The 14,584-nt window shown below is 39.6% G+C and overlaps 1 protein-coding gene across 16 annotated transcripts in view; it reads left to right on the forward strand.

Annotated features, from left to right (window-relative positions):
- Window positions 1-14,584, forward strand: part of STK33 (serine/threonine kinase 33) — a 199,253-nt gene that overhangs the window by 43,133 nt on the left and 141,536 nt on the right. For 2 of the 16 annotated variants that reach the window (XM_055548713.1, XM_055548720.1), the window contains exon 2: window positions 7,841-7,885. The exons of 13 other annotated variants lie outside the window; for them this stretch is intronic. The gene's annotated coding sequence lies outside the window, so the exon portion shown is untranslated. Of the gene's footprint in view, window positions 1-7,840; window positions 7,886-12,646; window positions 12,779-14,584 lie in introns of those variants that run through there. One more of the 16 variants, XM_055548723.1, reaches the window with a different exon arrangement.

The following is a 14,584-nucleotide window of genomic DNA, read 5'->3' on the forward strand; positions in this document are numbered from 1 at the left end:
CATTTCTCTCTTAATCCTGCTTATGTATTTCTCTTTTAAACACGTATAGCATATTTATAATAGTAATTTTGACATCTTTGTCTGCTTGTTCTATCGTCTCTGACAACTTGGGGCCATATTTTCCTGAATCTTTGATGTTAGCCAGTTTTTAATTGGATTCTAGACATTATGACTTTCATGTCGTTGGTTAATGAAGTTAGCTGACTTTCTTTACGCAGTGTTGGATTTTGTTCTCGTGTGTAGTAAAGTTATTCAGAGTCAGCTAGCTGAAGCCTTTTGAGACTTGCTTTTTAAAATTAGCAGCCTTTGTTGTTGTTTAGTCGATAAGTCGCTAAGTCGTGTCCCACTCTTTTGCAACCCCGTGGGCTGTAGCCCACCAGGCTCCTTTATCCATGGGATTTTCAAGGCAAGAATACTAGAGTGGGTTGCCCTTTCCTTCTGCAGGGGATCTTCCCGACTCAGGGATCAAACCCAAGTCTCCTGCATTGGGGGAGGGTCCTTTACTACTGAGCCACCAGGAAGCCTAGAGTAGCCTTTAGTGTAAGGCCAATTGATCTCTTTATTATTAAGATGAGCCCCTTCTAAGAATCCTGTCTGTTGCTCTATGTATTTTGAGGTCTCTGCTTTCTGGCTGGTGTGGACAGGAACCACTACCAGCCTTGTATGAGCTCTGGGAGTTGTTCTGCTTTTTCTTCTCTAATCTGTCTTTCCTCTCCTCTATGCCCTCTGCCCCTCACCAAGTCTTGGGTAGAGTTTAAAAAAATTAATTTTTTATTGGGATAAAATACGTGTAACATAACATTTGCCATTTAAACCATTTTTGAACATACAATTAAATGGCATTAATTATACTTGCAATGTCATGCAGCTATTACCACCATATAGTCCCAGAACTTTATTATCACTCCAAAAGAAACTCTAACCATTAAGCAGTAACTTACCATGATCTCCTCCTCCAGCCCCTGGTAACCTCTAATCTATTTTCTCTCTGAATTTGCCTATTCTGGGTGTTTCATATAAGTGGAATCCTACAGTGTTGTGGCTCTGTACCTGGTTTCTTTCACATAGCATAATGTCTTCCAGCTTTATCTGTGTTGGGTAGTTTTGGTCTCACACATGTGCGTATCAAGTCTTAGCCAGAGACTCATGTATACTTTTCTAAAACTCTTTGGAACTCTCTTTGTGAGTTTCCTCCTGCAACTAATTTGGACTGCTGGGCTTTTTGGGGGGGGGAGGATCCTCCTCCCTGTGCTGCATTCTGGAAACTACTTCTAGGCAGCTAGCTGGTACAAGTGTAGAACCCACTGTCTCCGTTTTCCTTCTCCCAGCTAACACAATCCTGTGTTGTCTCTTTGTGTGAATACCTGAAAACTGTTGTATCACATATTTTGTCCAGTTTAAGGCAGAAGGGTAAATATGCCACTTGTTATTCCATCTTGACTGGAAGTAGAAATCTCCAGTGTGGGTATATGTATGTGTGTGTTTTTAACAGTTGTATTGGTTTATAACTGACATGCAATAAACTATACATGCTTATAGTTTGATTTATTTTGGTATGTGTATACTTGTGAAACTATCATCACAATCAAGATGATAAACACATTCCCCACCCTCAGAAGTTCCCTTATGCGCCTTTTAATTACTTCTTCCTGCCTTTCTATACCAATTCCCCATCCCTAGGCAACCCGTGATCATTTTTTGGTCACTATTGATTAATTTGCATTTTCTAGACCTTTTTGTAATTGGAATCATACAGTTCTGTCTCTCTTTTTTTTGTCTGCCTTCTTTTGCTCAGTGTATTTGCTTTGATATTTATCCATGTTGTGGTGTGTATCAGTAATTTATTCTTACTGCTGGGCAGCATTCTGTTGTATGGATATACTACTACTACTGCTAAGTCACTTTAGTCGTGTCCGACTCTGTGCGACCCCATAGACGGCAGCCCACCAGGCTCCCCTGTCCCTGGGATTCTCCAGGCAAGAACACTGGAGTGGGTTGCCATTTCCTTCTCCAATGCATGAAAGTGAAAAGTGAAAGTGAAGTCGTTCAGTCGTGTCCGACTCTTAGCGACCTCATGGACTGCAGCCCACCAGGCTCCTCCGTCCATGGGATTGTCCAGGCAAGAGGACTGGAGTGCGGTGCCATAACCACAGTCGATTTACCTTTTCACCTGTTGGTGGACATTTGGATGTTAGCAGTTTTTGGCTATTACGAATACAGCCACCATGAATATATTTGTATAAGGCTTTTTGTGAATGTTTTTATTTTCCTTTGGCATATACCTAGGATGTACCAAATTGGATTTTCTTATTCATAGGATAGGTGTATGTTTATAAAATTATTTCCTAAAGTGATTATACCATTTTATAGTCTCAGCAACCACATGAGATGGTTCCTATTGTTCCACATCATCCCCAATACCTGTTGTTAGCCTTTGTAATTATAACTTTTCTCAAGGTGTTTAGGAGTATCTCATTGTGGTTTTGACTTGCGTCTATCTAATGACTAATGATTTTGTGAATTTTTTCTATGCTTATTGTTCATTCATTTGTCCTTTATAAGGTTGCCCATTTTTGTGATGGGTTATATATGTTTTTTATTATTGAATTGTAGGAGTTCTTTATGATTCTGTTAAATATATGTATTATATATGTATTTTTTTCAGTCTGTGGCTTGCATATTCATTTTCTTATTGTTGCTTTTTTTCTTATTTTCTTTTTGAAGAGCAGAAGTAATTTTGATGAACTAAAATTTATCAATTTTTTTTGTTATTGATATTTTCTATGTTCTTTCTAAGAAGTCTTTAACTTATTTTAAAGTCATGAAAGTATTCTATATTTTCTTCTAAAAACTTTTTAGTTGCAAATTCTCCTTTTATCCATTTCCTATATCATCCATTTCAAGTTAATGTTTTTATGTTCTGGAACATAGGATTTGAAGTTAAAATTTTTTTCCATATGAGTATGCAGTTCTTTCAGTACCATTTGTGGAAAAGACTTTTCTAATTCATTGAATTACTTTGTCACCCTGTTGAAAATTAGTTGCCCTCTGTTCTGTTCCATCAATTTCTCTAATCTTATTCCTTTTAATGGGCTTCGCTGGTGGCTCAGATGGTAAAGAATCCATCTGCAATATAGGAAACATGGGCTTGATCCTTGGGTTGGGAAGATCCCCTGGAGAAGGGAATGGCAACCCACTCCAGTATTTTTGCCTGGAGAATTCCATGGACAGAGGAGCCTGGTGGGCTACAGTCCATGGGGTCACAAAGAGTTGGACACATCTGAGTGACTAACATACACACACAAGTCCCTTTTAGTACCATTAAAGTATCTTGATTACTGTAGTTTCATACCAATTCTTGAAGCCAACTTTTCTCTTTTTTGAGATTTTGATTTTTCTGGGACGTATGTATTTACAAATACATTCTGGAAGCAGTTAGCCAATTTCTATAAAATGTGTAGCAAGGTTGAGAATCACAGAACAGATGTTGGTAAATCCGTGCCTTTTGATGTTGATTAGAAGTCATCTTGGGGTCTTCTCTAGAAAACACTGCCTAGGAGAACTGGGCTTTATTTTGTTTGAACTTTCATATCTTTTAATTCCTAAAAAGGAAACTTATGCTAATAATCTTTAGGTCTTTGCCTGAGTATATAATTGCCTTGTCTGTTTTGGCATCTTTGGTAGAATTGAATTGTTACTGTTTCTGTCTTAAGAAATCCAAGTGTTGATTTAGTACAAGAAAAACAAGACGATAACAGAGCAGGCACATCACTGATTAAGTATGTCTACAAAAGATATGTAAGAGAATGAGGTTTTTTCCTCTAGTATCAGAATTAATCTTCCTTCTACTACCTTACATATTCTAGACAGGTATTAGGGACATACTCAGAGACACAATTTTTATGGCACAGTGCTTAGCTTTATTGCTTTTATATTTCCAAATAAACTTGAATTTTCAAAAAACTTTAAACAGACTATTTTTTGGACGTTTATCCTCAAACACTATATGTTTTAATAGTGTTACATTTTTTAGTGACTTTAAATTACAGACAGAATTATATTACAGTATGTATGATGCCTTCTAGAATTTACCTAACCACACTATAGTATTCATTTTTATAATTATTTCTTAGTTGTGGTATTTACATATATAGAGCATTATCCACAATTTATGATTCCAATTACATAAATTGGTCCTTTTTACTCTCTTGTATTAATACATGGAAATGTTATGAATAAGATCTTAGAGGAACTTTTACGTCATTTTAATGGGTTCATATTTGTATTGAATAAATGAATTGCAACTTTTAATTTCAATTTGGAGTGTTCATAGAATAAAAAATTTGAGTTAGCTGAAATAAACTAGGGCACCTAAGGACAGTGATGGAAATAACCAAGAACCGTGTTCATTTTATTAGAGAGATCATATTGTTTTATGGGGAAAACAAGCCATTTTGCTCCAGATTACAATTATTTGTTGTAATGAAGTACCTGGGAATTATAGATCATTTTTCAACTTTATGGGCATTTCTTTCACCTGAAAATAATTATTGACTTGAGCTTTCTTTGGGAAAAGAGGTAGAAATTTTATTAGTAACTTTGTAGAAAATAATCTTTAATATGGAATGAAGCAGGGCAAAGACTAATAGAGTTTTGCCAAGAAAATGCACTGGTCATAACAAACACCCTCTTCCAACAACACAAGAGAAGACTCTACACATGGACATCACCAGATGGTCAACACCAAAATCAGATTGATTATATTCTTTGCAGCCAAAGATGGAGAAGCTCTATACAGTCAACAAAAACAAGACCAGGAACTGACTGTGGCTCAGACCATGAACTCCTTATTGCCAAATTCAGACTTAAGTTGAAGAAAGTAAGGAAAACCACTAGACCATTCAGGTATGACCTAAATCAAATCCCTTATGATTATACAGTGGAAGTGAGAAATAGATTTAAGGGCCTAGATCTGATAGATAGAGTGCCTGATGAGCTATGGAATGAGGTTCGTGACATTGTACAGGAGACAGGGATCAAGACCATTCCCATGGAAAAGAAATGCAAAAAAGCAAAATGGCTGTCTGGGGAGGCTTACAAATAATTGTGAAAAGAAGAGAAGCAAAAAGCAAAGGAGAAAAGGAAACATATAAACATCTGAATGCAGAGTCCAAAGAATAGCAAGAAGAGATAAGAAAGCCTTCTTCAGCGATCAGTGCAAAGAAATAGAGGAAAACAACAGAATGGGAAAGACTAGGGATCTCTTCAAGAAAATCAGAGATACCAAAGGAACATTTCATGCAAAGATGGGCTTGATAAAGGACAGAAATGGTATGGACCTAACAGAAGCAGAAGATATTAAGAAGAGGTGGCAAGAATACACAGAAGAACTGTACAAAAAAGATCTTTAAGACAAAGATAATCACGATGGTGTGATCACTGACCTAGAGCCAGACATCCTGGAATGTGAAGTCAAGTGGGCCTTAGAAAGCATCACTACGAACAAAGCTAGTGGAGGTGATGGAATTCCAGTTGAGCTATTCCAAATCCTGAAAGATGATGCTGTGAAAGTGCTGCACTCAGTATGCCAGCAAATTTGGAAAACTCAGCAGTGGCCACAGGACTGGAAAAGGTCAGTTTTCATTCCAATCCCAAAGAAAGGCAATGCCAAAGATTGCTCAAACTACCGCACAATTGCACTCATCTCACACGCTAGTAAAGTAATGCTCAAAATTCTCCAAGCCAGGCCTCAGCAATACGTGAACTGTGAACTTCCATATGTTCAAGGTGGCTTTAGAAAAGGCCGAGGAACCAGAGATCAAATTGCCAACATCCGCTGGATCATGGAAAAAGCAAGAGAGTTCCAGAAAAACATCTATTGTAGCTTTGTTGACTATGCCAAAGCCTTTGACTGTGCAGATCACAATAAACTGTGGAAAATTCTGAAAGAGATGGGAATACCAGACCACCTGACCTGCCTCTTGAGAAACCTCTATGCAGGTCAGGAAGCAACAGTTAGAACTGGACATGGAACAACAGGCTGGTTCCAAATAGGAAAAGGAGTACGTCAAGGCTGTATATTGTCACCCTGTTTATTTAACTTATATGCAGAGTACATCATGAGAAACGCTGGGCTGGAAGAAGCACAAGCTGGAATCAAGATTGCTGGGAGAAATATCAATAACCTCAGATATGCAGATGACACCACCCTTATGGCAGAAAGTGAAGAGGAACTAAAAAGCCTCTTGATGAAGGTGAAAGTGGAGAGTGAAAAAGTTGGCTTAAAGCTCAACATTCAGAAAACGAAGATCATGGCATCCGGTCCCATCACTTCTTGGGAAATAGATGGGGAAACAGTGGAAACTGTCAGACTTTATTTTGGGGGGCTCCAAAATCACTGCAGATGGTGACTGCAGCCATGAAATTAAAAGACGCTTACTCCTTGGAAGGAAAGTTATGACCAACCTAGATAGCATATTCAAAAGCAGAGACATTACTTTGCCAACAAAGGTTCATCTAGTCAAGGCTATGGTTTTTCCAGTGGTCATGTATGGATGTGAGAGTTGGACTGTGAAGAAGGCTGAGCACCGAAGACGTGATGCTTTTGAACTGTGGTGTTGGAGAAGACTCTTGAGAGTCCCTTGGACTGCAAGGAGATCCAACCAGTCCATTCTGAAGGAGATCAGCCCTGGGATTTCTTTGGTAGGACTGATGCTAAAGCTGAAACTCCAGTACTTTGGCCACCTGATGCAAAGAGTTGACTCATTTGGAAAAGACTCTGATGCTGGGAGGGATTGGGGGCAAGAAGAGAAGTGGACGACAGAGGATGAGATGGCTGGATGGCATCACTGACTCGATGGACATGAATCTGAGTGAACTCCGGGAGTTGGTGATGGACAGAGAGGCCTGGCGTGCTGCGATTCATGGGGTCGCAAAGAGTCGGACATGACTGAGCGACTGATCTGATCTGATTCATTAATTAGATGTATTCTAGATGTGGTGGGATATTATTTTAAAAAGTTAGAATTCTGTAAGGTAAGTCCAATCAATGGATAAGTTGATTGTAGAAAAATGCTACATGTATGATTCAGAGAATCTGAGACTGATGATTTAGTGTGCAATACGCTATAGACGTTAAGTACACAAGGAGTCCAAAGCCTGATAGATCCAGGTGATCTGGAGCTGCAAGTGTTTTTGGTTTAAAAGAGTATGTGGTGTTTTTCATCATGCTTGTATTGGGACAGCAAAAATACTTCCCAGTATTTCCCACAGAATATTATCCACACACAGTTCACTTGCTTCTGAGCACACCCTGTGTTCTATTAAATACAGGCATAGCTCATGTATTTCTGCAAATGGGAGGACAAACTGAGCTGTTGCTGTGCTAGTATATTATTGCCTAATCCCTGAAGAAATGTGTTCCTCCCAGGACTCTTTCACTTTTCTCCATATCCTCTGAAATTATTATTTGCCTCCAGCCATAATACCTTCTTATGGTTCAGATGGTAAAGAATCTGCCTGCAGTGGAGGAGACCTGTGTTCAGTTCCTAGGTCAGGAAGATCCCCTGGAGAAAGGAAAAGCTATCCATTCCAGTATTCTTGCCTGAGAAATTCCATGGACAGAGAAGCCTGATGGGCTACAGTCCATGGGGGTCACAAAGAGTTGAACACAGCTGAGCGACTCACACACACATACATAGATATAGCTATAGATAATAATGACCAATAGTTTTATATCACTGAATTGTGTATCAGAATGTTCTGTATACTTTTTGTATATTGACACATTTACTCCTCATGTCAGCCCAATAAGGTAGGTAATATTTTTCCCATTTTACAGGTAAGGAAACGGAGACAAACATTACACAGCTAGAAAGTAACAGAGGTGAGCTATGAAACAGAGTCTTTGCTTTTACCCTATTATGTTCTGCCTATCTTGAATTAAGTAAATCCCAATTTACTTACACTGAATAAATAAATTTTATGGAATGTTTTAAACATCCTTTTAACAGTGTTGTAAGTTAGACAGCTCTAACTCTGCACATATTAGAGATCTCTTCAAAAAGCTTGTGTAGTAATTTCTTTAATTTCCACTAAAGGTCAATCTATCACCTAGGAATGTTTATGTTTATTATCTACTGTCTGTTCTTGGAAGTGCAAATTTTATTGAATGTTTTAAACATCCTTTTAACAATGTTGGTTGTTAAGTTAGACAGCTCTAACTCTGCACATATTAGAGATCTCTTCAAAAAGCTTGTGTAGTAATTTCTTTAATTTCCACTAGAGGTCAGTCTACCACCTAGAAATGTTTATGTTTAGTATCTACTGTCTATTCTTGGAAGTGCAAAATTTAAAGCATACTAAGTTAAAGAAGTATGCTTTGAAAGAGACTTGGGCAATATAGTAACTTTTGAATTATAAATATAATCAAAGTCATCTTTATAGTAAAAGCATATATGACTATTATGAGACCCAGTAATTTGCTCAATAAGTTGTATTTACAGAATTTAATCAAGATGTCCCGTGAGATGGTATCCAGCATAGAAAAAACTAATGACCTTGACCTTTCTATATTGCCTCTAAACTACCCACACATTAAGCATTAAACCAATCTTGGCTTACTAGTACTCCAGATTCTTTCTTGATTCATTTAATTCAGTCAAGGAATTATAATATACTGTGAGAGTAATGGAATAGTGAAATTATTTAAAGTCCCCTAATAGACACTCTCTGGTAATTTTAAGGCAATATAGGTCTAAGGATTTTTTAAGTAGCCTAGAGACTTCTGCTTATCAGCTTTCTACTTTTCGAAATAACAATGTATTGAGTTAAGATGCAGAAACCAAGAGTCTTCATTTAGAAGTGACATTTTGAGGCAACTTTTGTGGTTATAATAGGGTCCTGAGCACAGAGTGATTTATCAGTTGACCAGTAATGTTAGTTATATGTAAGTTAATGGTTCTGGCTATCTCTAGGCTAAATAAAGCCTTTTAGGCAACCTCCTAAGTAATGGAAACAATCTGACTTGACTTCAGATTTGTCACAGTGAAGATGAAAGGTAGCGTACAGAAGAGGAAGTTACAAAGCAGCAGTGAGTCAGCTGAGTTTAGAGGTCTGGATAGGTAATAAGTTGGGCTTCCCTGGTGGCTCAGCAGTAATGAACCTGCCTGCCAATGCAGGAGATGCAAGTTCTCTCCCTAGATCGGAAAGATCCCCTGCAGAAGGCAATGGCAATCGACTCCAGTATTCTTGCCTGTGAAATCCCCTGGACAGAGAAGCCTGGCAGGCTACAGTCCTTGGGGTCACATAGAGTTGAACATGGCTGAATGACTAAATGACAACAACAGCGTAATAAGTTAACCCAGGGATTGTTGATAGAGTGAGGGATGATAGAGTGAGTCCTGTGAAAGTGAAAGTTGCTCAGTTGTGTCCAACTCTTTGCAACCCCATGGACTGTAGCCCGGCAGGCTCCTCTGTCTATGGAATTCTCTAGGCAAGAACACTGGAGTGGGTAGCCAGCCGTTCCCTTCTCTAGGGGATCTTCCCAACCTAGGGATTGAACCCGGATCCAGCTGAGCCACCAGGGAAGCCTAAGAATACTGGAATAGGTAGCCTATCCCTTCTCCAGGAGATCTTCCCAACCCAGGAATCAAACCGGGGTCTCCTGCGTAGCAGGCAGATTCTTTACCAGCTGAGCTACCAAGGAAGCACTGTAGATAGAGATAAATAGGTAGAAGCAGAGAGAATATTGGGGTTCCAGGTAGATAAGTTACATCTAAGACCAGAGACTTCTTCAAAGGCAACAGAGAACAAAAGGGTATTAATGTAAGAATTTATGATTTCTAATTCCAGCAGTACATATCCCCTATCGTGTACTTGCTTTGTGTCGGGTACTGTGCTAAGACACTTTACATATGTTATCTCATTTTCTCTTTATAATCGTCTTTTATACAAACAAGGTGACTGAGTCTCAGAGAGTTTCAGTAACCTGCCTGGAGTCTTATAGCTTGTAAATAGTAGAACTGGGATTTGAACCCAGGGGTTTGAGACTCCAACCATGAAACTCTGCTTCCTGACGCAGAAGGTGTGTTTTGTTTTTTTTTTTTCTGCCCCTGTTTTATGTTGCCTGCAGTGTAGGCATACTCATAGGCTTACATCCAATGGGAAATTAACCCCACAGGTAAACCCCACTTACAACAAAAGTAGAGGGTTATCACTTCCAGGGAGATGGGGATGGGGATATTTTTGTTCAAAATGTGAAGTTTTTTAACCTTTGCCTGTAAATCACAGTAAAGACCTATATTCTTCACGCGGCAGTGATTAGATGGTGGTGAATCTTTCCCTTGTACTTCTCACCACTTTGTTGTTTTTTTTCCCCTCTCCTAAAATCCACTAATTATCTTACTAGGTGTCCTCTCTGTGGCTTTGGTTTTTCATAAATGACACTCCTGGAGGTGCCCTCTCAAGGACTTTCTAGAGTCTTAATAGGAAGAGCAGCGGGCCGACCTGAGAGGAAGCTTAGGGATCACTAATTTGGTCTGTCAGTGTACTCCTGTCCCTTTATTTTTATACCTGCAGGCAGCAGTGCTTCTGAGACCTTTTAGTCCTTTAAAGATAGCTTTGATCCTAGATCTCTTTCTGCTTGGGATATGTTTTTGAAGGGATGAGGACAGAATGTCAGCTTTCTTCTCCCAAAGGCACCCGTTGCTGAATTTCCCCTATAATCTAGGGCTTTCATCATTTCCTCCATGTTGATGGTGGCACCAGACCTGGGGAATAGCATTTATCTTTTGTTTTTTGACCTAAGTGACTGGTAAACGGTGAAAGGGCCATCAGCTGAGAATGCTATTAATAAGGCCCTCTTTTCTTGTGGTCTAGCCAGGGTCTACCTGTGGTCAACTGCAAAAGTATTTCCCAAGTTCTCTCACTTTTTTTTTTTTATCTGAAGTTGCTTGAAGGTGATACTCAGGAAGAGAACATTCACATGCCATACAAGGGCAAGCAAATGGAAAGTTCTTTTCTTTATATAGCTTTTAATCTCTTGGGTAAAACTTTGATTTATTTTGACAAAATAATACAGAATTCTTAACCCAACAGTATAATGTAACACTGAATCCACAAGTGCCAGAATTCCCTTCTAAGCCTTTACTAGAATTCTGTAAGGCCAAAGTGTCCACTTTCTTCCAAGAGGCCTTTGGGATTGACTTTACTCATCCTTTGAATCCCATGAATGTCCCCAAGTCAATCTTATCTTCTACCTGCTCTGCCATAGACGAGGAAGACAGCTGATGGAAATTCCCTACAACCAAATCTATAAGCCCACTGGCACCTGCACCCCCTGCTCTTCCTCAGATAACTCCCCAGCTGGCTTTCCTACTTGTTTCCACTCTTGTTCTTGTACACCCTACAAATAGAGTCATATTTTACAAATACAGACACGATCATGTCATGCTTGAAGCTTAATTATTACCTTGCATTGCTCTTGGGATAAAGCCTCAAATATTTAATGTAGATTACAGAGCCCAATAGGAGATGGCCCCTTGCCTACCTCACCATCTTTGACTGTCAGCAGCATAGCCCTTTTTTCATAATCCAGGCACACTGACTCTCTTTAATTTCCTCCAATCTGCCAAATTTCCTCCTGGATCCTCCTTTTGGAATACATCCTTTACAACAAGATAACTGCTTGTTGTTCTTCAGATCTCTGCTGAAATGTCACCTTTTCAGAGAAATCCCAATATAGTCATATCTCTTTAAATTATCAAGTTAATTTGCATTATTTTCCACATGCTTTTATTGCCAGAAAGTTCATATCTTCCTTTTGAGGGCTCTTCCTTCACTGTGTGTTATCTAAGAACCTGGAGGTTCATGCACCAGGTCGGGGGTGGACTGGAATCTGGTAAGTATAATATAGCTGTTGCCAAAAAAGACTGTTGATGTTGAAAATGGCCCTGCACATCCCAGAGTGAAACTGAAAGTGAAAGTCGCTCAGTTATGTCCAACTCTTTGCAACCTCATGGACTATCCATGAACTATTCCATAGACAGTCCATGGAATTCTCTAGGCCAGAATACTGGAGTGAGTAGCCTTTCCCTTCTCCAGGGGATCTTCCCAACCCAGGGATTGAACCCAGGTCTCCCACATTACAAGTAAATTCTTTACCAGCTGAGCCACAAGGGAAGCCTAAGAATACTGGAGTGGGTAGCCCATCCATTCTCCAGTGGATCTTCCCAACCCAGGAATCAAACTGGGGTCTCCTGCATTGCCAGTGGATTCTTTACCAACTGAGCTATCAGGGAAGCCCTGATCCCAAAGGGGCAGATTATCTCTTGCACTGTGATGACCTACTCAGGCTTAAGGATGTATCATTAGTTTATATTCACATACCCATTATTCCTCAAAGCATAACCATGTATCGTGGTGGTTCTAGGCTGGGCTAAAGTCACTTTTCCTCCATAAACCTTTGGGCCTGCATGAGCTTAGATTACCAACTCGGACAGCTCCTGCGTATCAAGTATCTTTTTGGTAACAAGCATTTGTTTTGTTAAAAAATTTGCACCAGGGCTTTCCTGGTGGCTCAGATGATAAAGAATCTGCCTGCAATCCAGGAGACCTCGGTTTGATCCCTGGGTCAGGAAGATCCCTGGAGAAGGAAATGGCAGCCCACTAAAGTATTCTTGCCTGGAGAATCCCATGGGCAGAGTTCATAGGATTGCAAAGAGTCAGACATGACTGAGCAACCAGCTCTTGCTTGCATCCCTTCTTGCCAGAGACTTTGGTAAGTGCCATGTCAACAGGTTTCCTTAACTTTGAATCCCAAGAAATATCCCAGAAGGCCAATGAGCTTTGCATTCACCGAGAAAAAATGGTAGTTATTTTTAGGTTGGACCATCAAGAAAGATCCTACTAATACCCAGATAGGGGTATGTCCTTATCTTACATTCTTTGTCTGAGGGAGGCAACTTAGGTGATGTCACAAAATAAATAAAATAAGCTTCAAGGAGACGTTTGACTCTCCTCATACTTGAAAGGGACTAGCTAGATAGCTTAATCTATGTAATTTTTCCTCTGACACAATTACCTTTTTACTCATTTATTGATCTGTTATCCTTGTGATTATTTGTTTAGATGTTTGTCTTCGTCATTGTAATATAAGCTCCAAGAGAGTTGGAACTATTTCTGCTTTCTTCATTGAGTATCTTTAGTGCCTCTCAAAGTGCCTTGCATATAGTTAACATTCTATGCATGTTTGTTGAGTGAATGGACTGTAAGATTTTCAAAGTAGAATTTTAATAGTAACTATTATTTCTAAAAATTCAGAAGATTTTAGAAAAGAAAAGGCATGTTGCTACTGCTGCTGCTGCTAAGTCACTTCAGTCGTGTCTGACTCTGTGTGACCCCATAGATGGCAGCCCACCAGGCTCCTTCGTCCCTGGGATTCTCCAGGCAAGAACACTGGAGTGGGTTGCCATTTCCTTCTCCAATGCGTGAAAGTGAAGTTGCTCAGTCATGTCCGACTCTTCGCGACCCCATGAACTGCAGCCTACCAGGCTCCTCCATCCATGGGATTTTCCAGGCAAGAGTACTGGAGTGGGGTGCCATTGCCTTCTCTGAAAGGCATGTTAACCAGTCTTTATCATTAAACTAATTAAAACTCAATAATTAGAATGAAAAGCAAAGACAAAAATTCAATGAAACCAGGAAAGGACTCAGTTCTAAGTTATGGACTGGTATCTAAGAAGTTTAGTGAAATATGAACAAAATCAAGGGAAGATGCTAAGACTTGATACACACCTCTCTAGATTGTAAACGGCGCAAATTTCACTCAAAGTGGAAGACCCTGAGTGCCTCATCCTTTGAGGTTTACACACTGGGGCAGGCCATGTGAAAAATTGGAAAATCCCCAAGGGAGCCAGTTCCATATCTTAGAACAGAGGGAGAAATAAGGCTACGGGAACAGAATCTTTTTATACTGGACTTCTAACCTATAATGAAGTGGGGAGGAAGAAATGACCATGAGTTTTGTAGAATGTTGACCAAAACAAATGAACAGAAATGAGTAGATTTGTAATGAATTAGCAAACCAAAGTTGGCTAAACTCCTTTGCTCTAAGCATACATTTCAAATTCAGGATTATTTTGGGAAACAGAAATTCTAGAAAAATACATATATATTAATTTGAAGGGAACGTAGGATTTTTAACAATTGGAAGTAAGGAAAGCAAGGCACTCACTCACTAGCAGTGAGAATCGTGGGATGTGAGACTTCGGCTGCTGGCCGCCGTGTTTCCTGCCTTGGGAAGGAAGCTGGTCTCCCTGTGGTGGTAAGAACCAGGATAACACATAGAAGAAAAAATAAAAGACGAGGGAAAGACTGCTGGTTGAGATCAAGTCCTGGTAGTGGTGGTGTTCATGTCTGTGGTTCCAGTTATCCCTGAGGGCCAGCTGCTCTTTATGCATTTCCTGGGCTTATGTGAGGTATTCTAGAGTCTTTTCAATGCATTCCTCTTGTCCAGGCCAGTTCAAGTTTGCCTTCTGCTGTAGATGTACAACTAAAAGTTCTATCTAATATACTATAGACAGTA

This window comes from Bubalus kerabau, chromosome 15 (assembly GCF_029407905.1).
Source record: "Bubalus kerabau isolate K-KA32 ecotype Philippines breed swamp buffalo chromosome 15, PCC_UOA_SB_1v2, whole genome shotgun sequence".
Lineage (NCBI taxonomy): Eukaryota > Metazoa > Chordata > Mammalia > Artiodactyla > Bovidae > Bubalus > Bubalus kerabau.